The 27,140-nt window shown below is 39.0% G+C and overlaps 1 long non-coding RNA gene across 1 annotated transcript; it reads right to left on the bottom strand.

Annotated features, from left to right (window-relative positions):
- Positions 1–20,200: 20,200 nt before the first annotated feature.
- Positions 20,201–21,657, bottom strand: LOC141282478 (uncharacterized). The gene is made up of 3 exons (XR_012337160.1): positions 21,523–21,657; positions 21,308–21,446; positions 20,201–21,229 (listed from the first exon to the last, which is right to left on the bottom strand). It is a non-coding gene; the product is annotated as an uncharacterized lncRNA (long non-coding RNA).
- Positions 21,658–27,140: the final 5,483 nt, after the last annotated feature.

Raw genomic sequence — 27,140 nt, 5'->3', positions numbered from 1 at the left:
CCCCGCACATGACATTGCACATAAATATTCAATAAATTAGCCGCAGCCGTTTTATAGATTGATCAGTCATCGCTGGCACTCAGTGACAGGCAATGGTGGGGCTGAAATATTAATGCTGACAAATTAGGGATTTCTGAGTAAATGATGTCACATCGCACGGCTTCACTCAGATTTACTCCTTGGCACGGGCGAATTCAGCGGCACAAGTAATGCACTAAAACACAGGGCCCCCCCTTCCAAGCCCCACCCACTCGAGCGACAGCCGCCTTAAAATGACATTCATTATTTTATCGTTAAGCAGGAGTCATTCTTTCCCTGTGACTAGGAAGGGGGAAAAGAAAGGAGAAAATTAACCTTGTGAAGGCCAAATCTAATGTTGTCCCGCACAATGCAATGCAGACAACTGAATTCTATTCTGGATTACAGAAGAATAGCATTTAAATCACTCTTTACTTAAAAATTAAGTTTGTGTGTATGCATGTGCATGTACAGTACTGTGCAAAAGTCCACCATGCCACCATTAGTTGTTGTTTTTGCAATGATATTTTTTGTCTTTTTATTAGAATACAACCCAAAAATGCAGGAAATTTGTATGCAGTATTAAACAAATAGCTTTTTATTGTATTTATTGTGACTTACACTAACAAGAACCTAAGATTATGTTAAACGCTTAATATAGCAAGCTGTGTATTCACAGGTGACTTGCTACAGTATATTTTATAATGTTCATGGCAAAAAGTCTGTAATAAATTTGGACTATTAATTTAATTGTCAGACAGTCAAGAAGAAATAGGTATATTGTGGTATCCTTCCCTACTCTCCCCTATAAGTTTAGGGTCAGGAGACATGTAGCATGTGATGTGGAAAATTGTTGCATGTACTCCATGGTCTCTGATAGCATCTCAGGGGAAATACAGCTGTGTGTTATGTGCAGCATTGGTCCGTCTGAGGAGAGGGGGTGAAGGAGGTCATTGCACCTGTACCATGAGAAAAACATTTAGTCCTCACAGCACACGATACGTATCGCTCACGCATGACAGGGTGATGATCACCTGACTGAAAACCAGGCGAGTCATATACAGAAAAAAATGGCCTTGGGCATGAATTTAATATGATCAGTTTATAAGCGACAAAACACAGCTATTCTGGGCTAACTGAGCTATCCACATGCTTAGAAATAAGGTGACTGACTGACTAAATAGACAAAAAAATTAATCAGTCTCTAATTAAGCTAGTTACAAGTGACCAGCATCCCTGTATCCCCAACACAATCTCACGGCAAGTCGTTTTATAGTCGCAAAATATTTGATTAATTTATTCGTGTTATTGACACAGTTGTATGCTTTTTTTCGTGCCATGAACACGAATGTTTTTTTCGTGTCACTCAGCACGAATTTCTATAAACAGTTTTTCGTGTCCGTAGCACGACTTTCTTTATTGTGTCATTTTAGATTTTGTTTTCTCGTTGTTTTTCCTCTTTTTTTACCATTGTCACTTGTGGTTGGGGTTAGAATCACTTTTTTGTAACATTTCAGACATCCTAACCCAAACCCCAACCCATAGTAACTATGGGACTTCAAATCATTTTCCATTCTTTTAACCCTGAATTTCTTCATTATATCACAATATCCCCCTTACCTGCCCCTTTCCCTAACCCTAAATTTAGTAACCCTGGGACTTCAAATCCCTTTTCTTTTCCATTCTTTTAAATCCATTCTTTATTATATTACAATATCCCCCTTATCTGCCCCTTTCCCTAACCCCAATTTTAGTAACCCTAGTGTTTCCAAAACCCAAGGTTTTTTTCCTTTTTTTCCTTTTTTTTCTTCTTTCTTAATTGTCTGTGTTATTTTACATTTTTATTATCATAAACCCTAATCCCCCTTCCCACTTTTTATTTTTTAAACCCAATTCTAAAATGTGTATTATTGGCATTTCTGTTTTTTTCTATTCTTTAAAACATTTCTCTGGTTTGTTCCTCTGTTAAAAACATTTTTTTTTTCATTTAAATAATATCCCCTCCTGGTTTTAGATTGTTTTTTATTTATTACACACAATGAAAAAACTTTATAACTTTGAACTGAACCACCTTTTAGAGTTTGACACATCATCTGTATGTTGTTAGGTATTTTAATTTTCCCAGAGTGATGTTTTTAAGTATACCTGTGCCAGGGCTGCCTGAAAAGGCCTTCATTCCCTAACCTAACCCAAAGCCCAAGCGAAAAAAGGTTTTTAAAAGCAGAAGAAAAACATGTAGAAACCAATACATAAAATTACATCCTAACCCAAACCCCAAACCTAACCCCAAGCGACAATGATTTAAAAATAGGAAAAAACAATGAGAAAACAACATTTAAAATGACACGATACAGAAAGTCGTGCCAAGGACACGAAAAATTTTTAAAAGAAATTTGTGACACGAAAAAGACATCGGTGCTCATTGCATGAAAAAAGCCGTAAATAGTTTCAATAACACAAATAAATGAATCAAATATTTTGTGACTATAACACAAATTGACATAAGATAGGTAGCAACCCTACTAAAGATGCAGCATCCACAACATAACATATGCTGGTGACAACAGTACCAGTGCTGATCTCTGTGAAACATTTATGGACAGCACACTCATCAATATGGAGTCAATCAGGCCTTTCGAAAACTGCCAAACATTCATTTAAAGCCACAGAAGAAAAATCTGTATTACATAATAACGATGAGGCAGACACGGAGCGCATTTTAAATATGCAGAGGGCCTGAAATTGACCTGGAGTGGCACTACAAGTAAAGAATGCCTCTGCTCAGCAATAAAGCCCAGTTGATCTGACCATAGTCAGCCTGTAATAGATGAGCTTCCTGCAGAAATCAATATTATCGGTGAGGAATCGCCCCGTCGCAGGACAGGGAAAGATGAGGCCGCACTTCTCCATCAATACATGATTGCGAATCCCTTGGTCCTTTCCAGATTCTGGGCCAGATCAGCATTCAGCTACCTCCCAGTCCAAAGGGGCTCTTACAAACTCTCATCCTCCAGCGATAATAATCACTGCATGTGTCCCAAAAAAGAGTTTGTCTGATCTCAGCACAGCACTTTCAGAAGAGCTTGATCTGATTAAAATGCAGCGATGATGCATGAGATCAGTGTCACCAGAGCATCATCAGATGTTTCTTGAAGACTTGAAGAGAGATGAAAATGTTTGGTGATCATATCAGGTGTATCCACATGAACATCTGTGTGAATTGCTAACTTGGATGATGGAATTAAAGGCACTTCATTGCTGTTTACTGCATTGAAGTGGCATCTTTCAGGACCAAAGACTTAACAGCAGAGGGGTCTCCATGTCTCCGATCCTGCTAACTGCAAAAAATTTGTAGGAAAATCCTAAATGTCAGTTGACCGGGACTGTCAGTGGCTCTGATGAGTGGAAATAGACCACTCGGCTCTGCTCTTAATGCAATCACTACCCCACGACCCTGCTGCCATCTTTGATGCCAGGCGTTTTGTAAATTCGGAGCAAATTACTCCGTCAGAACCCGGCGGCGCCTGTCTGTCAACTGTGAAGGGGAGGGTGATGTCGCCAAGACAGGTGACTGACAGGAGGCACCAGGGAAAAACAAGAGGAGGAGGAAGCGTAGAAGGAGAAGAGTTAGAGAGAAAAAGAGTAGGGGGGGAGGCAGGGTTTTTTACCCAGCGTCTCCTGGGCATCGCAGTATCAGTCAATCTGAGGGCTAATTCGTGTCAGAGCTTGTATCGTATCTCCTTGAGAGACGAGCAGAAGGTTGCTAAAAATTGAAGTGGAAATGAAGTTGGATGCACAAGAGGATAGGAACAACAATGGTGTTGAGAAATAGGCTTGTATACCTGATGCTCTCTTCCACTTCGAGAGGAAAACCCTGACCTTGTGTCTGTCCTTGCCACTCACAACTTTGCCTTATGTGCTTTACGATGTCAATAGATCCACCTGATTCGTCTGTTTGTTCTGACCCATTCCTACACTATATAAAGTGCTGGGTTGTTTCAACCCATAGTTGGGTAATAACAACCCGGCATAGGGTTATTTATTACCCAACAGTTACACTTCCTTCTTTGAAGGGATTTTTTGTATTTTCAAGTGGATGTGGTGATTTAAGATGTAAAAATATAACTGGACCTATACATAGATAGGCATTGCTGGCAAATAACTTAGAGGATAAAAATATTTAAAGAGCAACGTTATTTTGAGTATTTGGTATAATACAATGTTTTCAGGTAGTTTATGGTTAAAAAATCATATTAATTTCCACATACCCTACTGTAAATTTTTGTAGCTCCATATTTCACCCTCTTTCTGAAAAGCATTTAAAAAGCTCTGTGTCCCTGATTGGCCAGCTAATCTGTACTTTGTTATCGGCCTGAATACCTCTGACGTCAGCTGGAAACATTACGCTCCTTACCATGTTTGAAAGTTTTTATTGCTAAAAGGAGTTAACCTACAGGCTGAGTCCAAAGCGGAAGGAATTATGATAATGTCGGTCTTTTCTACATCACCAATCCCAGGAAGTAAACTGTTGCCTACAATCCGTGTGTTTGTTGTAGTCCAAGAAAAGAGATTTATGTTGGAGATGATAACTCGCCTTCATCATTAAAGGAATAGTCTACTCATTTTCAATTGTATGGCGGAACAGCACTTTTGGGAGTACTTCGACTCGGAGCAGGAACACTCTCCCTCTCCCATTATGAGAGGGAGAAGGGGAGCGGATTTTTCAGGCGAGTTGAAGTACTCCCAAAAGTGCTGTTCCGCCATACAATATAGTTCCTCTTTTAAATCCGCTTAGAAAAGCGCTACGTTTTATTTTGTACCACCAAACTTGCTCGTATAACTACTCGTCTTAAATAGGAAAAACGTTGATGTGTTTGGTCACTTCTAACTTTATCTCTGAGTGGTACCATTGAATGAATGGGGCTAAGCTAAATGCTATCGAAGTGTAGCAGCGCGCTGCAGCGCTTACGTGCACGCACTAAGATGATAGAGGGATGTATCAACTCTTCTTAGTTAAGGTAATAACATAGTTTAATATTGAAAATGAGTAGACTATTCCTTTAACTTTGGGGTTTGTACCTTCTGCATATCGATAACAGGTACTAATACACACTTACACACCAAAGGAAACTTAAAAACGTGAATCGTACAACAGGTGCTCTTAAAGACCTGGATGGCAGTGGTGTAGTGCTATAAAGTACCAACATTGTATGAAGGATTATGGTGTCTGCGTTCACCAAAATACATGATTCCTTAGTAAATCAGGTGCTTAAACAACATAAACAGGATCTGCAAATAGTGGATGCAAAATTCCTGCAAGAAAAGAGCAAAAATAAATTTTTAGGATTTTAATAAATTACTAAGTTAAATTTGCTGTTAGCGTCCACATACATAAGACTGTTAAAAATAAGAATGAAAAAAGAAAACTAACAGCTGGTGGAGGAAAATAGCTGTGAGGTTGTGCGAGGCTTTGACTGATGACTAAATGAAATGACTTAGCAGCAAATCCCAAACACGAGTGGAATTAGACCTGCCTCTCCTTGCTAATGACATCAATTAAGCAACAGATTTGTCCTCATTTTGTGTTCGCCTCTCCTCTGTCTTGTTTTTATTCCTGCTTTTGTTGCATTCTCTGTGAAGCACAGGAAAGCAGCTGATATTTCCTGAGCTCCTCCCCTGCCTTTTCCCGCGTGTGCTTGGAGTTAATGAGATGCTGGTATATGTGTTATCACGAAGGCACCAGCAGCTGCCAACAGGTACGTTTTCGGGCTTTACACAAAACTGGCAGGTGGTGGTTCAACGGATGCTTGCAGGAGGCTTAATATCTCTTTCTCTATCCCGAGCGGCATTAACATGGAATGTTACCGCCAAATGGTGGAGTGAACGACAGAAAATTAAACACTTGAATTTGGATTTTGCCACACGGCCAACACAACAGGATTTAAGCAGGGTACGAGTGAGAGGGAAAGACAGAAAATGGGAAAGAGGGATAGAGACAGAGAGAGAGAGAGTTTTGAAGAATATTGAATGCCTTCTGAGGGAACTGCCAGTTTATTTGTGTTAGTGACGGAGAGCAACAGAGGAACTATCAAGACATCTGATGACTGTACATAAGATGCAGACTTTGGCACCTGTGCAGAAGGTGTGAAGAAAAAGCTCACAAGAAATGGAGAGGCAAGCGAACAAATTGGTGATTGATCACGAACAGTTCATTTAGAATGAACCGTGACCTTCTGTTTGGTCCACTATGGATAACACCAATTAATCTGTCAATTCAGATCCTCAAATAGACTTTTAAAAATAAACCATTGCCCAGTACATAGTTCACAATTAACACTGTCTGGCTTTCTCTCTAAATACAGCTACAAGCTTGTCTAAAAAAATGGTCCTGACTGTCGGTCGTGGAAATTTAAGGCATTAGCGCCAACATGAGCATCTTTTCTAATTGTTGCTGTCTGATCCTCTGATTATCCTACTTGTGCTAGACCAAACAAATACATATAGGGGTGGTTTCCAGGACAGGGCTTATCCAGTGGCAACCGGTGACTTCTTTTTTCGAGGGTGCATGATGCGAAGTTTGTCACAACATATATGTAGCCCTTCATGTGTGTGGGTCGTAATTTCAAAATATGTTTTCTGCGCAGAGTGATCCTATGTGCATCACGTGTCTTGTCAAAATAAGTGCCTGCTGCAGACACATCTAAGGGGTTTATGATAAAAGAGACGCTTTTGTTTGCCAGATACTCACATAATCTCATGTGTAATCAGTGTTTAGTGTTAAAGGGAGTGTCTTGCGTGTATTTTGTGAACGTGAGAGTCTCTTTTATCATAAACGGTTTTGTTGCGTGAACAGCAGGCACTTATTTTGACAAAACACTTGATGCAAACGGTTCACATGATGCAACAAACACATATTTTGAAAACACAAGCAACACACATGACACTCCGAACACTTATTTTGAATTTTCACCCCTCGGAGGAGCAATCACAAACCGCCACAGGGCTTATCCTAGTCCCAGACTAAAATGCATGTTTGAGCTGCTTTCATTTAAAAACACTATGTCCTGATTAATTTTAACATATTTCGTTGACATTGTTTGTCTTAAGATGCATACCTGTAGTGTTTTTTTAAGGTTTGTTTGTAAAAACATCTTAAATGACCTAATATTAATAAGGCCTAGTCTTGGATTAACCTAAACCCTGGCCGGAAAACCGCATATACTGTAGCCTAAAGATGAAGACTACGTATTTTTGCACCCAGTTTGAGCCTCAGCTGGGTTTAGGAGGTCTTTCTGTGAGGAGTTTGCATTTTCTCCCTGTATCAGTGTGGGTTTATTCCGGGTTTTCTCTTAAAGTCCAAATTCATGAAGGCTAGGTGAATTGGAAATGCCAAAATTGTCCTTCCCCTTAATTTGTGTCTAGAAAACCTTGTTTATAGATAGTAACTTGTATGTATATTAACCGGTTATCACCATGAATGTAGCCATAATAATGCTGGAATAGCGTTAGGAAATTAATAAATAAAGCTCCAATATGTAACTTTCGCCTCTTTATTGCCATCTCTGTTTGAAACATAAAATTGCAGGCTACTTTATATACATATATGTTTGTTATAAAACAACATTCATTTTCTGTGAAATCCAGGCCGGCTCACCTTACAAACACTTATAAATCATTATTATAAGCTTACTGTTGTGAATCAAGTTAAGGTAAGGAGACAATCTTGAACCCTGATTGTTTATGTACTTGCTCAATAATTGATTTTTGTTATGAGCAGGAAAGGTTACGAAATGCCACTTTAAAATATAGCAAAATGTTGTTTTAAAGATATTTACTTAAAAAAATCCCTTAAAACACAATTCACACCTCTGGTTAATAGTTACTTTAAAATAATTAATTAGAGTTAAATACAGTGTCTAATTTATTTACAGGTGAATTAGAGCAGAAGTGGACGTGTGTGAATTTTTCAGGAGCACATTTTTCCCATTAATAATAAGGTATTAAGAGACTTAACTTTCCCCCTGACTCCCACAACTGTTAAAACAGGCAAAAGGAATAACACGCCACCCCCCCTTCCCTTTTTCGTCCTAACCCACACTCTGTGATCTGTTGACGGAGACCCAGCCCCCTCAAATCATGAATAAGGAGTTGTGGCAAGGCATATTTTAGACCTCCACACTGCTTTTAGTGTCAAGAGACCAAACAAGTCTAGAATACATTAGGCAGATGAATATCAGGGTATTTTTGAACCCTCAAATACATTTTATATTGGATGTCTGTAAAGTGTCTTAGCAATAACTTATGTGTAAGGGCTCCAATGGAACATTTGAATATTTTTACATAAACACACCGATGTGGCACAATAATGTCAGTAATTACATAAAAATACATAGATATGATGACTATTTCGAATGGATTTGACTTGTGACACCCTGAACAAGGAAGCAGCAATTCCAACAATTTCACTTCAATTTATGCAGCCTCTTTGTTATCATAGCAAAAATGAAAGAAGATGCTTTTCAAATATTTTTGTTTGTGTAGACACCAATATCAGACAACATCTGCATGCTCTTCTGTCTCGTGAGAACCTACAGCTGTCTTCTTTCTAAAAGCAGGGACAAACCAAGGACAACCTGCTTGTCCTCTGGTGATCTTTGACCTTGAACACTGTGCTAATACCCTCAGCTGCCAATGTCATGGCCAGTTGGCAGAGGGGCTTTTGTTTCCGTGGGCTTCACCTATTGCAAAGGCAGATAAATGATTCCTATTTGTCCTCTGCAGCAAAGGAAGAAGTTATCGATACAATCCACAAATGATGTCAGGGATTTGTCAGTGAAGCTTATGAATGACAAAAACATCTCCCCACCCCCTCCAAAAAACACCTTCTCTTCTGGCCGGAAAGATTGAGAGCCCAAACGCATTATTGATTTCTGTCCCCGTACCTTCTTCTAAATAGAGGCTCAGGCTACAAAAGCGGCAGCAAGGGCTTTGTGTGCTAAAATGTGGCTAAAAGCTTGCTTTAAGAAAGGAAGATAAGGATTATATAGGCCCGCGTATAACATCAAACTGTGGAACCACCAGATGGATGCGGGGTGGAGGATGCTGGGTTGGCACACTTCAGGATTGGCCCAGTTGTTTGTGGAAAGATTAGCGGGACAGCTGACGGATAAATAAACTTTGTGGCATTAACCAAAAGGGTGCTGGATGAGATCGAAGCTCTCCAGTGAGAATCCCCTTGATGTTTGCTACAATGGCACACGGATGCTACCCTACTGCCAGATGACACTGCAGCCAGTAATCTGAGCGACAGTCACTGGAAAACGGACAACAAACAAGGAGGAGGAGATACGAGATCAATAAAGAAAGAACACAGACTTACTGATGTCATCAAAATCTTAAAACATAAAAGTGCGGCCCAGAACTCCCAGTTTACGTAAGTTAATAAAACCATAGGAGTCAGGGCCAGCCTTTGGCATAAGCAAACTAAGCGGCTGCTTGGGGCCCCCTGCTTGGGGCCACCAGGGGGCCCCCAAATGTTTTTTTTACAAATAACTTAAACAAATAATATAAATGAATGAATGAATACAAATGAATAAATGAATAATTCAAGACAAGACAACTGCTATGTGTCTGCAGTGCTAGCGTTTGAGATATGAGCAATATAGAAACCTCACGTTCATTGACAATTCTTGCCAGCGTGCAAAGTGCGCATCACTGTAATATTTAATTCATACAATAAAGACAGTGTTTTGATTCATTTGATTTGATTTCTGTACCTAATGCTAATTTTAGCCCTTACTTAATGTGTAACTTTGTTCTTTTTATAAATGTTTGTAATTTCTTTATTTATTTTTTTTAAATGGTGGGAGGGGGGCCCCCAAACAAATTTTGCTTAGGGCCCCCAAAAGGCTTTGGACGCACTTTTTTTAAGTTAAAGTAGCAAAAAATATATGTTGATTTGACAAAAATGCTGTATAGTAAAAAAAATCCTGTATAGTGTCAAGGGTCAGTCTGACCAAAAATGTGTCATCTATGAATCTCAGAAGTAAGCAGATTTGCACACAGATGGACAGCAATAAAAGAAGGAAGGGGTGACCAGTGAAAAACTAACATTTATTTTACGTGTGTGTGTAGTGGGGAGAGGTGCAATCTACTATAAAAATAAAAGTAGTGGAGTGCACATCTAAGAGCCCTAGAGAAAGCTGCCGCTGTAGGCATTTACCTGTGTCTCCTGTGCCAGGATCCACCCGTGTGGCTTAAATGGGTTGGCCTGAGGATGAAAAACTTTTTCCTCATTTAAAGTCTTTGTATATTCAAATTGGTTTCGACATCCGGCACAAAAGTGGACCGGCCCACTGGGAAAAGTCACGGTCCGTTCCTGCTGTCGTGCTCCACCTGCAACACAGAGGAAAACACAAGCACTGCCATCTCCAGGAGAGATGAAAGCAGCAGCTCTTTGGCAAACAGAAAGCTGATTAAAATAAACAGCGGCGAGTTGCCGGCGGCAGAGACAGAGAGGACAAACAGGCAGTCCCCATAGGAAGCACACAGACGGCAGCTCCTCACTGTGATCTGAATCACACGCTGAGACGAATCTGCTGAGTCAGAAACAAAAAACACTTCCACCTCTAAAAGGTTAGCATTTCATTTATTTATATATTAAATATTTATATAATTATTGGGCAGTTTGTTAGACAGGGTTTAGATTAAACCAGGACCAGTCCTCAGTTATATTAGGGCATTTAAGTAGTTTTTACAAACATACCTTACAAAAAACAATACTGGTGACCAGCTTGAGACAAAACAATGGCACTGCTCTATGTTAAGATGTGTCAGGGCAAGACGTTTCAAATTAAAGCAGCTCAAACGTGCATTTTAGTCTGGGACTAGGATAAGCTCTATCTGGGAAACTGGGTTGTGAAATTTTCAAGGGGGATGCATTATTTTTCAATAAATGCACACCTAACCTGTCAAATGTTTAAAAAAAATAACCACCAGAGCAATGTCCTAGCAATGTGTTTGGTAACCGTGGTAAAAGCGGAATAATTGACTCTGGTCCTTTAAATTATTTGAAAATAACTCGGCTTTACATCATGCCACATTACCACCTTGGGTGTGCATTATTTTTACATAATTTAACAGCCCATCGTCAATTATTCTTTACATATATATAATATTATGATATATTATTTTATATTTATATGCATCCGATATTGTAGTTTATTCCAACTACTTCTCAACAACAATATTAATATTAATAATAATATTTATTATTATAAAACATTTTGGTAATAATTAAAAACTATCAGTTCAAGAAATTTTTGAAAATGTCTGCATATTAAAAAGAGAGACAGATAAAAGAGAAACAGGAATCTGATATGTGAGACCATGCAGTGAATGAGAATGATCCTACACTTTGCCCTTAAAAACACAAGGTTAATCCATATCTCACACATTTCTTTTTGAGAGCCTCAACAACGCAGTGTCAATCATGGCTCATGTGTCAGAAATTCTCCCACAGGACTTTGTTTTCGGGTTCATGGAATATTCATTCAACACATTTCTGAAATTTATTTTTTATGCATAAATGCTGTAGATCTTTTTTTCAATGAAGACAGTAACTTAAGATAGCTAACACAAACTAACAATAAGGAATGGTTTTCTGCATTTATTATTCTTTGTCAATTTCAGTTAATGTAAATACAGTTGTTTATTTTTTTATATAGAAATATTTGTAAATGCTGAAATTATCAAGATTATAAATGCTGTAGATGTCATTGTTAGTTTATGTTAGCTAATGCATTAACTTATGTTAACACATACAACCTTATCGAAAGGTCATACTGTCTTTATGCAAAAATCTCACTTAAAAAATCTCAAAAAATGTCTTGAATGACCCTTATTGTAAAGTGTTAAACAAAGTTCCATATATACTTTATAAACATTTTCTTTGGAATTTTATTTATGATTTACCAAATGGCTTTCAAACATTGTGTGAATAAATTTTTTTTTTCATTTCTGCAACAATCCAAAGCTGTATTATATTTGGACAATATATTTTTTGTTAAAAATTGTTGCCATTTTTATCACCAAGTTGAGGAAAATAATTACAGATGAAATTATTGAAATAGTAGCTAAGTAATTCAACGAAGAGCTTGGATGCAAAACCCTCTATGTGCGTCTGACATGTTTTCTTGTAAATTAGCATTTTTTACTATTAATGGATTCTGCCAACAAACCTGTATTTCTGAATGGCCTGAGTCTGGGATTAGGCAGATTTGAAGTGAAAGTATTTGATGAATGTATAATATGTGCCGAGAGCATTCAGTTAATATCATTATGTCATTTTTTATGTGGCATTTAGTGGCTTTTGCATCTGAGCTCCTCAAATGATAAATCTTTTCCTGAAAAAAAGTGATTTAAATCATGACGTAAACTGGTTTTGCGTATAAACATATATAGTTAATACATAGAAAATAATAAGCATTCGATTGCTTTAATTATCTCTATATCTATTTTGATAAAGTTACACTACGAAGGTTAAGAGTGTTTGGTTGATCTCAAAGCGGCCGCATTGTCTTAAACTATTGCTGTATGTAACCAAGTATTCTTTACTCGTTCAGTGTTTAAAGCACAGCCGATAATGAGCAACACCACAAAGATCATATCCCTATCAACTTCTAGCACTTCTATCAGATTTGTCCTATGGAGACCCCGGACACAAACTCCCCCAGCTGGCTGATGGTTGTCATATGTCTGGACACAGAATGGTTTTAATATCTTGGCTTAAAAACAGCAGAGGATCCTGCCAAGATTAAGTATCAGATCTCAAGGCATTTGCAGAGCATGTGAAATCACTCTCGATGGCCTCATCCTCCCCTAATTGAATTAGGAGCTTTCCCAGCAAAAGCTGGGCCCACTGCAATTTTTTCCTTTTTTTTCGGAGTAGTACAGCTACGAGACGAGGTGTCAGGGCCAAATCCTTCACCTAAAACCCCATCGTCTCTGCACGCAAAAAGCCTGATAAACATCTGATGAGAAGAGGGTCAGCCAGTGTCCAATGACATCACCAGTAATAACAGAGCTGCTCTCAGCCAATCACAGACAGCTGAATGAGGTCTGCTACATCATTTTTATGATGTCATGTCTGTGCTTTACGAACAGACAGGACCAAGTGGCCGGGCGATGCTGGTGTTAATAATTGTTTGTCGCTTGAACATATTCAACTACACAATAACAGAACAAGGTTTATTAGAAAACAGAATTGATAAAAACAAAACATATTTATCTATAAAAAATCAATGCGGTTTATAGCACCTGCTGGACAAAATCCACTATCTTCAAAGTCATTAAAAACAGTGTGTTCAAATCCACTGTTAAATGACCAGAAATGCATTTTCTTTTTATTGTGCTAAGTTTATTTATATATATATATATATATATATATATATATATATATATATGTATATATGTATATATGTATATATGTATATATGTATATATATATATGTATATATATATATATATATATATATATATATATATATATATATATATATATAAATATGTGCAGTATAACACTTTTATAAAATGATTTATTGCTTTATGTAAATACTACTTATTAATTATATCACAAAATATTTTTGCAGTTTACCATTAAGTGTGTGATATAGCCATAATATATATTTTTTCACATTTAGCTCTTTGGTACCACTATATTTCCAGTCATAGCTCCAGGATAGAGACCTATAACACCTTTCATGCCTTTAATCCTAACTAAAAAGTTACACAATCTCTCTTCTTGAGATAGAAAGAGGTATTCTGTGGTGTCTGACACAAATGCACAGCTGCTTTCTTTATTAACTGTCTGCCCATATTTACATGGAGCTTATAAACAGGTCTCCGTGTTTGGCTGCTGCTTCCAGGAAATACAATCTGTCTGCCACTTATCTGAGAGGATTACTGCACCCGGGCCAGCTACCGCAGATTAAAGACAAAGGAGAAATTAAAGAGAGAGCTATCAACAAACAGAGCGACAACATGGCAGGGAAGTGATCCAATTTCAGTGATAGCCCAGTGACCCTCTGAGGTGGAAAAGATACTGGAGATTTAGACCAATCAGAAACAAGCACCCTAAGTTGGGTTCAAATGCAAGGTCATGTGCATAAAGGTAGAAATGAGAATGGGATTTTTGATAAAAATTTGATGCGAATGAAGTAAACCACTGAACAATTTATTAGCAACTTTCTTATACTTTATACACTTACCAATATGTTTGTTGTTTTTTCTACAAAATATTTCTTAATAGCCATAATTTACGAGTCACAAGGATTTTTAATAACCCATACAACTGTATTTTTCATATTTATATTTATGTATTATATGAATTTTTAATAGCCTATACTTTGTTTATTTATTATTTTAACAACATATATTATATTATATTATATTATATTATATTATATTATATTATATTATATTATAGTTTTTCAATTATATACAACTAAATAAAAATATTAACAATTAAAAACATTGTCCTTATAATAATGTTGATGTTTAATAAATTGTATTTATCAAAAGTGATTGTGCCCCGTACTATAATACAGAATTACATTATATTTTTTCAATATATTCTCATCAATGGGTCAACCAAAAATCATGGAGTAAAAAAGCCCTTATGGAGATTAAAGCCTTAAAGTAATACAAAATGTTTGACAATCTGAATATAAGTCGGCCACAAAGCTATAACCGGGAAAGTAAAAAATCAGCACGGCCCCAAAAATGTCCTTAACGCTTGCAGGCAGACAGCCACGAACCTCGACTTTACTTTGTCAAATCCTCCCTGAGCTCATTACTGCCCTGTCCCCATTGTGTTAATTGAAGCCACAGAAACGATGCTCTTCGCTTGCTCTATAAAAGCGGAAGTCCTGTCATTTTCTTTGCCCGGCTCTCCCTCCAGCAACACAGGTAATTGAATTGTGGCAGGGATCTCTGTAAGATGGCTTGTTTTAATAACTTCACTAGATTATGTTTAATAAGTGTGCCTTAAATGGTCTTTAGCGTGGTCAGAGATGATGAGAAAGGGCAAACGTGATAATAAAAATAAGAAATAGATGTTTCTGCCTGCATTTGGGACAGATACAATCGCATGTTGGCTGCTTGTCTCGAAGCACAGTTCAAACATGGGACACGACAGTGGAAAAGGATTTAGCTTTGTCAAGCATGTATGCAACTTCAATAGTAATGCCTTATAGTAACCTAATGAAAATCTTCTAGTGTATTTTAAGATTCTTTGGTATAGACTGCTTCGGCAGCAACAACATAAACAAACAGCTTTTGTGGACCAAACTTAACTTCCGGTAGACTTCCACATAATCAGTACCAACAGAGTCCATCTGGAGTAGATTAGTTTTGATAACAAGCAAAAAATAACCAGTAAATTACTTTAAATCATAGCTAAAGCGTATCAACTACTACAATTAAACGTTACTGTGTAAAATGTACAGGTATGTATTAAATGTGAGCTACAAATTCTTAAATTCTTGTCTGGCTCTTGTCCAAGCTCACTGTCTCCCCTTGTCTTCTGAAAACCGAAACTTTTTAAGGTATTTGTTCCAGAGGTCAGTTTGGTCAGACTGATAAACAAGCACAGACCAGAAGTTAACTTCGGGCCAGACGCGTAACCGCTGCAACATGCATGCATCTGATAAAATCGTCTTTATATTGGACATTGTTCCCATACAGTGATTTTACCCCATTTATTTCTTTTTTTGATATTAGTTTTAGAGTAAGAGGCCCTCAGCATCGCAGGAAAAGGGCAACTGTGTTATGTTAGCTTTAGTTAGTTTGGGTGTGTTTACAATCAGCTGTCCTCACAGAGTCAAAGGTGAGACTCGGGGTGTTTCTTTGAAATCAGCACCTGTGAGACTTTGTAGTGACAAAGTGTTATAACTCCTCATTTGTCCTGACTTACACTTGTACAGATACACACACACAAAACAAAACAAAACTGAGTTCTGTATGGTGTATAGGAAAAACAGAATCAGTGTTTTTTAAGGGAATCCTAGGAAAGAGATTCAAGTGCAGTTAAGATCACTTCGCCTAGATACTAATGAGATTAAATAGAGAAAAAAAAATGAAGACTTAGGTTCCGGCTGCCTCGAGAAGGAAACTCCAGTAAACTATTCAAGAGTTTTACAAGAGACCTTAACAATGTTTTAAATTGTGTTCAGATTTGAAAGAGATTTTCATATGAACTCATTAAATATTTTGCGCAACTGACGTCTTCACCTTTTGAATCGCGCTCAGGCACGATTGCGCTCACACCACAACCTTCCACGCCTGAGCCCAAGTGAACCGTGCTCCAGCCCACCTCTGCAACCCGGCCGCAGCGCGATTAACCAATCCACGCCCGGGCGTAGAGCGATCACAATAGTCAAACAAACCAGGCTTTGGGGGTCAAACGCGCCCGAGCGCAGTTTGGTTTGGATAGTGTGAGTGCGCCCTGAGTCATCACACACCAAACGACTTCGTATAAAAAACACAGACTTAATATTACGATGGGTTTCAGTGTTAAGAGAGTGTTTTACTTTCTGCTTTGTTCAAAACAAGTGCATAATGACGAAAGCACGCCCAGACTCAAATCGATAGAAGTACAGTATGAGTTTGTGCTTCTGGGGGAGAAGGGAGGGGGGACAATCGTGCTGGTGCGTGGTTTGGTTTGGATAATGTGAAGTGCGTCCTAAGCTAGGTAACAAGCCTGGCAGAGACACCAGTATCCAAAATACAACATAAGATGGTAACCAACTACACTCTAAAAATGCTGGGTAATTTTGAAACCAGCGTTGGGTAACAACAACAACATTTATTTGTATAGCACATTTAAAACAACACTTGTTGACCAAAGTGCTTTCCAATTCACAATTTACATAAAACAAGAAAGACAAAGCACAACACACATTAAAATTCCTAAAGCAATACTCTCAAAGGCAGTTTGAGCACATACATTACCACTATGGACAATTATAAGCAGCCGAGTAAAGATACGTTTTAAGTAAAGATTTAAAACACTCCAACGAGTTGCAGGCTCTAATATGAGACGGTAGGTTGTTCCAAAGGCGAGGGGCGGCCACAGAAAAAGCACGATCCCCTTTGGTTTTAATCTGGATTTTGGGACACTCAATTTAAAACCAGAGGACGACCTCAACAATCTAGTAGGGTCATAGCATATCAACATGTCAGCGATATATTCAGGGGCAAGCCCGTGTAAAACTTTAAAAATAGTAAAATGAAACAAACCCAGGCGTTGGGTTAAATTAACAGAGAAAATGTTTGACCCAATAATGGGTTAAAACAACCCAGCATTTTCGGTTGAAACAACCCATCATACTGTAGGTTAAATAACAACCCAATGGGTTGGATTTGTCCTATTATAACCCTATGGTGGGCTGAAAACCCCCTAGCATTTATTAGAGTGTATGCTGGTCTCTTTATAGGAAGAAATTAAATGAAAAAGTAAAAGAGGCGTGCCAAATGTAGAGAATGTAGACAGCACAGGTTGATCAGTAAACGGAAGGGTTGTTGTACAATGACATCGAAGTACAGACTGCCATCACACAAGTCACCTATTTGCATAATATTGTCTGTGTTGTCATTGGAGTGACGGCTGGCTCAGGCGGTTATCTGAGGGCCACTCGTTTTCTTCACGTCCAGCTCGCCTCTGCTCATCACAGCACCGGACAGGTGCCGTTCCCCAGCCCTGTGATTACTATGTCAACGTCTTTACATGTCACCCCCGGGCATGCCATACACATATACATATAAATGTAAATGCATTCTCGCTCACATGCACCTGGGACGACAGCGTGGAGAGCTGGGATTGATTTGGGTTCGTCCCCCATGAGACATCTTAGAAATTAGCAGAACAGCCACCTCTGACTCTGAGTTTGACTTTCTGAACCAGGAGTCAGAGGAAAAGTACATATGGAAAGTAAACTTTTGATTATTGACTCTGTCATTGCTATTACCATGTTTGTTTTTAGGGCCAAGTGGTCATTAAAATGCCTTATTCAACTATGGTCTTTGACGATTAAAAATAACAACCCCATTCAGGGAAAACAGTCTCCAGCCAATACATCAAACCCCTCCAAATGATTGATTTAGAAATGAAGTGACAACCATTCTGAGAACATGCTCAACAATCGACAAATTTGTAATTGATGTTTTGTTTGTGAAGAACAGCAAGGCACTCTGAGTCTGAAAGACTGTTTACAGCTCTCCTAATCCCCACACAAAACCATTCACTGAGCTCTTTTTAGGCCCTCACAATGCCAGGGCACCCCATAGGTTTGCAACTCTCTCTGTGGTTGGGCGTATGTCACACCTGCCATGTTGTGATTGGCCTGAAAGCCAATGAGGAAGTGATGCTGGCGCCCGATCAGCTGTGCTCCCGGTGATGGCGACCTTCAACCTGCACCTTGTGTGTGATCTCAAACAGTTCCTTCTGAACCTGCAAACACCTCCACCTGCTGAGCTAACCACCCACCAGAAGGTGTCTCATTTCACTTCTAGGCCATGAATCAGGCAACAAGGGATCAATATTCACTCATGAGAATAGACATCATTTGGCAAAAGTCCACTTCTATTAGTTTCAATTCCTTTGGTCTTAAAATCTCTTAAAATGATTCCACTGTCAGACCGAAATCTAATAAAACCAATCAAAGTTCATTTAGCTTTAAATTGCATTTAGGGATCTGTTTAAAATACTTGATACCACAATACAAAATAAAATACTAGGGTTAAAAATAAGAGAAATGTGAGGGAAATTTTTATGGGGCCGTTGTATTCAAAGTTTGTTTCCATCCAAATAAATAAATACCAATTATTGCAGAAATATCTCAGATAACAAAATTTGAAAATGCTCCTATAGTTCAGTGGTAGTGCATTGCATTAGCAGTGCAAAAGGTTCTTGTAATGCACTGTAAGTCGCTTTGGATAAAAATGTCTGCCAAATGCGTAAATGTAAACAAATCAACCTAGACTCACGGTGTATTGTGTACCACAATACACAACAATAAACTAGCTTAAAACAATTGGAAAAAATGTGTCTTAAGCACAACTCTGAACATTGTTTAATGATTTATTGCCACTAACCTTGCAACATCAGGCAAATTTCCCTAAAAAGTGCTCATTGTATCAGCCAGGTACCTTGTGAACACACTTCTGTTTCCAGGAGGAGAACTGCATCACCTCTAAACTATTTTTCTGAAGTAGAGAAAGAAAAGAGAGAAAGATATATCAGACTTAGAGCTAACCAGGAAATTCTACAGGTGTATGCCATTGATGATGTGAGACAGGGGTGGACTTCGTTTGCCCCATCTGCCACCAGCAGAGACCCCCACGTTAGTTTCTATGTAATTGACTTTGAATTGCAGGGTCTTATGAAGTGACACAACAAACACCATAAAAAATGGCCTTGAGCTGAATGTCTAAGGGAGCAATGTGAAACTCACTGGACCCTGGTCTGATACATGCCATAAGAATGACAGCCAGGGGCAAGCCCAACATCAACCCTGACATCGGTGTCAAGTCATCAATACCAAACCCACCAGCCAGGCCACGTTGAGAATATTTGCTGGTGGATGATCCTTGGTTGGACCAGGCTTTTTACACCTGGTAGTAAGATGCGATTTGGTCAATTAGATCACAAGTGGATGACATTAAATACAGGTGTAAATGGGATGTAAACGTTTTGAGCTTGTCCACATTCAATTATTCAGTAGTAGCCGAAAACGCATTTGACCGCATAGCTTTTGTGGTGTAGACATGTGGTTAATTGTGTTTCTAGCAGCCAAAAAGACTGCCTATGTGTAATGTACAGAGCACAATCTCTTTTTCATCATTCACAGTGTTTGGTGCAGTCTTTAGGGCTGTCATTGATCAAACTAAAGTGGCTTCTCTCTGCCTCTTTAATTTCTGTTTTGTTATGTGAGTGAAAGTTACATGAGTTTTTTTATCAAGTGCTCAGAAATATCTGATAAATAAATGTGTTTTATATCATACCTCATTTTGTAATAAATACATTACAGCTATTCAGCGTATTCACGTGTTGCCTTAACCACATGTGGCAAGACGAGGGGGTGAGAGTTTAGCTTCAAGACGGAAGCAAAGATCTTACATAAAATTCCGACTACGCCACCCTGGGACTTACACCCAGGGAAATATTCATTACACCCAAAAAGGGCAGTAAGGCACACAAGTTCGTTCCTCTTAAAAGGAAGAGTGAGCAAGAGACGTGGGTATAGTACAAAAATAGATTTTATTTACACATAACCCCTTTAAAATGAGCACTCCCAAACATACAGTCACTCCACTTGGAAATGCATCACAATCACACACTCAAAATTAAGGTGAATGAGAACAAAACAAACATAATAACCAGCAGGGCTGAGGTTCCCAGCGAGAAGAATCACTTAATCACGACTGGTGTTTACAAAAAGGCACACACACACACCACAGTGCACTCAGATTACACAACCACACACTTCAAGTGTTACACAGCACCCACTGAGGAGGAAGCACCACCACCGGACAGATCCATCCACCCGTGGGACCCCAGCTCCTGCAACAAATTAAAACAAAGTAAATAATTGGGTCACACAAAACAAAATGGTGGCGACCAGCCTTATTTCACAAAGCTGACGACCACCACAAACAATAAAAGAAATAAAGTTATAACAATTAAAGAAATGAATTATACTAGTCCAAACCAAAGGGAAATAATAAACAATAGAAAAGATACAATTAACAATGAATCAGTCACATCTACGGACCAAGCAAGGTTCTCAAGAACCAGCTAGAATGAGCAATACCGAATGTCGACAGCATTGCACATAACCCAAACAAACAGGTTTACAAACACAATTGATAATCTCCAAAAATAAGATAACAAACAAAAAGATGTAAGTTGATGCATTAAAAGCAGAGCCAATGGAAAGCGACTCGTTTCGCTCACACCGAGAGCGAACCACGGCTCTGAGATATTAACGTCTCACGTGGAGCGTAAACGCTAGGCTCACAACAGAACCAGACAGTACACAGTCCAGTGTGCAATGGCACAGATAATGACGTCGGTGACAGCGGTGCAACACTGCAGCGCGAGAATCAAAAGACAGCGCAACGGGAGACACAGCGTAGAACGAAAGGGAGACTCCTAAAGTAAACAAATATAATATTAAAACTACACACATCATCATACACTCAACATTAAGACTTCGTGCTAGACACTTACCGAAAAGTGGCATCACCCCAGACAATTTATTGTTTTACAGCACATGTTAACCAACAGCAGGAAAACCCATAGCCAACTGAGGGTACACCATCACGTACACCACTAACCGCACAAGGGCACCAGCACGACAGACGACACACTAAAACCAAAACATTACTTTTAAATGACAAACACAGATTAAAACTGCTAACCATAGCATGTTAGCAAGAGCTCACCTGCCGCTAACGTTGTAAACACCCAGGGGAATACAGGACATGACGCATCCCGGGCAGCAGCCAATCGGCTCTTAAAAAGGGACTGCCCCTTCCTGATTGGTGAAATCAGCTGTCAATCACAGCTCACCTAATCCTGCTACAATCATAAGGGTTTTTGCATTTGATATATTTTGTTAAAAATACATTCAATAAGAATAACTAGGACTGCAAGTATTGGTTAGACTGAATGACAACCTCAAGTACTCGGTTCCATTTGCAATATAACCGGAACTCGCGTCCTCCGGAGTTCGTTCTTCCGAGTCTGAACTTGCAAGTCCGAACTACAAAGCATGCAAGTCTGAACTTGGTGTACTTGGTATTGAGAAACAGCCAGGGAGAGTGTGTAATGGTTCTTCTTCTGTGGCCCGTATTGAGTTTCTGCAGAGAGTGCCCTCTGGCTTTTGAATGTAGCGACATTTCACCGTAATTCAATGTGAAGCATAGCAAGCATCATCGGCCGATATATCGGTGCACCTCTACTTTGTGCAGCATGTTTACTAACAACACAAGCAGTGGACTCACCTAAACCTGTCATTTCTCCCGCTCGTATTTTAATGACTTGCCCATACACCATCCCCTTAAAGAAATCAGGACAAAAGTGGTTGAAAGTGGACAAAAGAGATGGATTTAAACTCCAGGTGTGATTGAGAATGTGGCTCTCCCATCCACTGATCCACTGATCAACAAAAACGCATCTTAATACCAGGTGTAAACAGGGCCTTACAATGTCTGTACTATTCGAACATCAAGCATACATGTTTATAAAGCACAAAATCCCCCAAAACCTTAATAAGAAAGTAAATGTATGGGCTTTTACCAAATTTCTTATCAATTGGTAATTTTCTTTTAACTCACAAAGATTGAAAACTTTCTTTTAGGTCAGTAGTTGATTGGCAGAATAGTAGGTGGCCCTTTGCCGCTGCCTGGAACAAATCAAACACATTACTTTCAAGACAAAAAGCTATTTTGCATGTGTTATGGACTGCCACATGTGGTTTGTCTGATGTTATGCCTGTATTTAATGCTGCTCACTTGTGATCAGCTCGCCCTCAAAACAAATCTTAACATCTGAAGTAAACAGGGTCTGTGTCTTTCTTTTTCTCTGGCTGTTCTGTTGCTTCTCGACTCTAAGTCAAGACCTAGAAGCTCTTAATCCTTGGGCCATTTGTAAGTGGCTGTTTGTATGTCAAGAATATGGTTTTTGGTAAAGTGTTTTGTAAAATTGCATTTAGAGATCTGAGTATAATCTGAATGACCGACAAAAAAACGTGACGATAGAAACCTCCTGCCCTTCGGATAGCTCTCCACAGCAAACGGTGCTTGCCTCTTCATTGTAACGTCACCACTTTAAATGAAAGGATTCACCTTAGAATGAAAAGCCAATAAATCGAGTCAAACCTCACGGTGAAATGGCCACTACACTTGAGGATAGGCTGTGAATGGTACAGGTTCATGTTTTCTGGTGTATATGACGTTTCAAGGCATGCGGTTTCAGGTATGACACTTAAGGGGTAAATTCCCCTTACCTAAGAGAATAATTTAAGGGTGTTGCATATAATCCTTTAAACGGTTCCCTTAGGTAAAGGTAATCGTTAAGTGTTTCACAACAGCGACCCAGGTTTGCCGTTATAAAATACTATTGTTGCCATGGAGACGCAACAGAAAAAAAAGTTTTTTTCTGCAACAGCCTTAAGTTTAAGGGAAACATAAGGGCAAACTTAAAAGAAAATTAAGGTGCTTTATGCCCTGATCTTATATGTAAAGAGCATCTCCATAGATTAGTTCAGTTTAATTTTTTTCTCAGTTTTATGATCAGGTTATTCTATGAAGTCAATGCATATTCCAGCTTGATCAGGTGTCAAATTTAAACTTTAGACAAACTAATTTGTTTAAGTGTTAATAAATTACACTATGGCCCAGTTTTGCAGACTGCAAAAAACTACTCTCTTACTTACTATTTTTGTCTTGTTTTCAGTACAAATACCTAAAAATTCTTAAATCAAGATAATAAAGACAACCAGGGACAAAATAAGGCTAGTTTTTAGTTTAATAAATATAACATTTAAGTAAATTTGTGCTTAAAACAAGCAATAAATAAATAAATAAATCTGCCAGTGCGGGTGAGAACATTTTCTTGAATTAGGTGTTTAAGAAGAAAGTAAACTTATTTTATGATTCTTTTTTCTTAACCCATTGAGAGATATTTTTGCTTGTTTTAATCATAAATTCACTTAAATTTTATTTTCTTAGGTAATTTTGCTCATCAAGAAAATACATCTTAATTTTAGAATTTTAAGATATTTGTACTGAAAACAAGACAAAAATACTAAGTAAGAAAGTAATTTTTTGCAGTGTATACCTATTAATTATTAAAGTAAATGGACAGATATTGTCTTTTCGTAAAATTACACTTTTTTATTATTTTTATTTGTCAGATAAATGAACCAATGAGTAATACAGATTTTATTGATCAATGTTGATGGGAAATGTATGATTTGGTTTCATACAGTAGAACAAAAAAAGATTTGTCATGCATCTTGACAGCAGATGGGAAGTGACTGTTGCGTCACTCACTAGGGATCTGTAATTGGTCCAGGACCAGCAGAGGAAAGTCTAAATTCATACTCCTTACCATCTTTGATATTCAAGAGGATTACACCTTGTGTTCAAATAGAGTCAGGAGAGAATGGTGACACAAAATGGAATTAGATCCTGCTTAAAGGGTTTCTTCATTTATTGTTAACTTCTTCTAGTTCATTAAGCCTAATCCTTATTATAGTGTAAGTAAGGCAGGTCTGAATGGGCTGGCCCTAGCCAAGGGGACATGTGCATCTATTGTGGCTCTGCAGGGTTAATCCGGCCCCTGAAGCAGTGGGCCATGCTGGGCAAGGGGAGGGTCCAAGGTCCAGCGCTTCACCAAAGGATTGTAGTCCCTTAGGGTCCCGGCAGGTTGGGGCCCCAGAGTCGCCTGCCCAAACGCTCGGTAAAAAGCGTGAAGCGGCATCCTTTGTTAATCAATCTGCTGGGCCAGACTCAGCCGGACACACGCGGGGTCATGTGTGGCGCTGTTAATACAGATGTAAATGCCAATAAGGCCTCGTAATCAGTACACAAGAGGGGAAAATTGACTTTTGTTGGGAGACATACGGGACCGTTGCCCCCAAAGACCAAATCCCCCAAGAGTTAAATGGAACAGCTTGTCTATATCAAGCACATATCCAAGCCTGGTTCCTGACGTACAAACAACAAAGCGTTGGAACAGTGCAAAAGTCCATGAAAGATGAATAGATACTCAACACAACCCGAGACTAGAGATCAATTGATCAAAAATTAAAAGTAAAATAGCACTAAAGGTGGTTCACTGGCTCGTAATCATAGGGGAACCATTTTAAGTGTAGAGCCACATTGTGCTATATAGAACCAAATGTGGTGCTATAGTGGTGCTATATCACCCCTGGTTCTTCATAGGTGCTATATAGGTGCTATATTGCACTAAAAATGGTTCACCTATGATGACGAGCTTTTAGTGCTATTTAGCACCATTTTTTAGGGTGTTGGGATAAAACATAGCCAGGCTATAAGAGTTTTGATGGCTGTTCATAATTTAAACACAAAATGTGCATTTCTAACCACAATAATCATTATAATACATATTAAATGAAAACATTACTTAATTTGTCTGTTTTTATTATAAGCGCATTCATAGCTAAATCACGTCATGTTAAATAGCAGGTTTGAGCAATGAGTTCCTGTAAATTGAGAGGTATCAACAAGGCAACAAGAACAATGGCCTTAGATTAGCAGCCATTAGTCTATTGCATTAGTGCCTTGTGCATATTAAGACCGTCGTTTAGCACCATTTAACAAGACAGAAATCCCAAGTTCTAAATTGGAAATTCATTCCCCCAGGTAATTTTAATATGAGAAACTTGAAATGCATTTGATCTGCCCTAATTTCAATTAATTAGACGGGACGACTGTTTGGGGAGAGCCAGAGGGTCATTAATGTGGGCTGAGGGGCCAGAAGGAACACATTGGAAAAGTATGAAAGTGCCATCAATAAACTGTTAGAGACTAATTATTCCACAAATCGGTTTCCCAAAGTCTTGACTCTTTAACACCAGCCTGTACCCTAATTACTGGTCACAGCATCCATTACTGGCTGCCCAGCCCATGGTGCTCTTGCCACTCAGAGTATTAATGACTGTTCAGCTCACCGTTATTACAACCCTGAGATGTGTGTGTGTGTCTACAGTATGTCGGTGCCCTGAATGAGCTGTATGTGTGTGCACATATCAAGGAGATCTATAATACCTGAAGAAAGCTATCCATTTGCGTTCCCCTTCATCTCAACGGCTGTAGCTCAGCTGGTGCTTTGATAACTAGAAGCACACAATTTAAAAAAGAATCACATTTTTGCTCATGGGATCCCTGAAATTTTGAGCCAATAGCTTTAGATGTAATTAATAAATTATAGTACAAAAGACATGATGACAATGCTGATTGGTTGATGGTGCTAAAGTAACATTCACAGTTTCAAAGACCACACGTAAGCTTTGACCTGAAAATATTTAAACAGTACACAACAGCTTCCTAATGGCCTCTAACAGAGACACAAAGCTTTATAAAACTGAATGTTGTAGTTACATCATCCACCAGGAGGGGCTAGCTCATACTTATTACACTGTAAGAGGAAATGGTCAAAAAATTGTCCCTAGATTCCATTGGGGCAGTACAATATAAAAAAGTAATATGTACCATTAACATAGAGATGCGGAGGCGTCTGCTGTCTGGGTTTGATCTAGAGGTCTTCACGGGTTCACTTAGGTCTGGAAACCCGAGGTCCGACCCGAGACCTGAGCGGGTTCGGGTGTAAAAAGTTCACGTGTGCCTCGGACACGGGTCAGTAATAATATTAGCGGTATTCGGTCTCGGGTCAATTAAAATGAATGTGTTTTGCCGAACGGACCTGAGAAGACCCTAACTATCTTGCATGTGCGTTAATGTCCTTTTCAAACCCCTCCACTGTTTGCCACGAGAGCGCTTTCGACATTGTGTGACACACACATGTCAGTTGATTTTAAATGTACATTTTAGTGGTTACATTGGTGTCGGCGTCAGATAACAAGGTAAAATAAATGGAGCAGTGGCCCAAATTGGTAACGAGGCCACCGGGGTTTCTTTATGTCTGACTGCTGCGCGTTGGGCTGCAGACTGAACACACATCGGTGCCTTTTACATTCGGGTCCAGTCGAGTTAAAAAAATTGCCACTGGTTCGGGTCAGACTCAGGACTAAGGGTGCTTTCACACATGCACTGTTTAGGTCGGCCCAAATGACGTGTCGGTCTGATTACGGTTCGTTTGGGTCAGTGTGAACACAACAGCCGCACTCTGGTGCGCACTAAACAGCCGCTCAGAGACCGCTCTAAACAGGTGATCTCGGAGCGGCTGTCGCCGAACTCTGGTGCAACCCATCTGTGGTGTGAACTCTGCTCGACCTCGGGCCGAACCAAATACAGGAAGTTCTCCACAGGTTTGAGCCACTGGGCTTCCGTCGTGACGTGAGCCGGGTGTTATA

This window comes from Paramisgurnus dabryanus, chromosome 8 (assembly GCF_030506205.2).
Source record: "Paramisgurnus dabryanus chromosome 8, PD_genome_1.1, whole genome shotgun sequence".
NCBI lineage: Eukaryota > Metazoa > Chordata > Actinopteri > Cypriniformes > Cobitidae > Paramisgurnus > Paramisgurnus dabryanus.
Note: the sequence above shows the minus strand (reverse complement) of the source record. Positions and strands in the feature narration are given on the sequence as shown.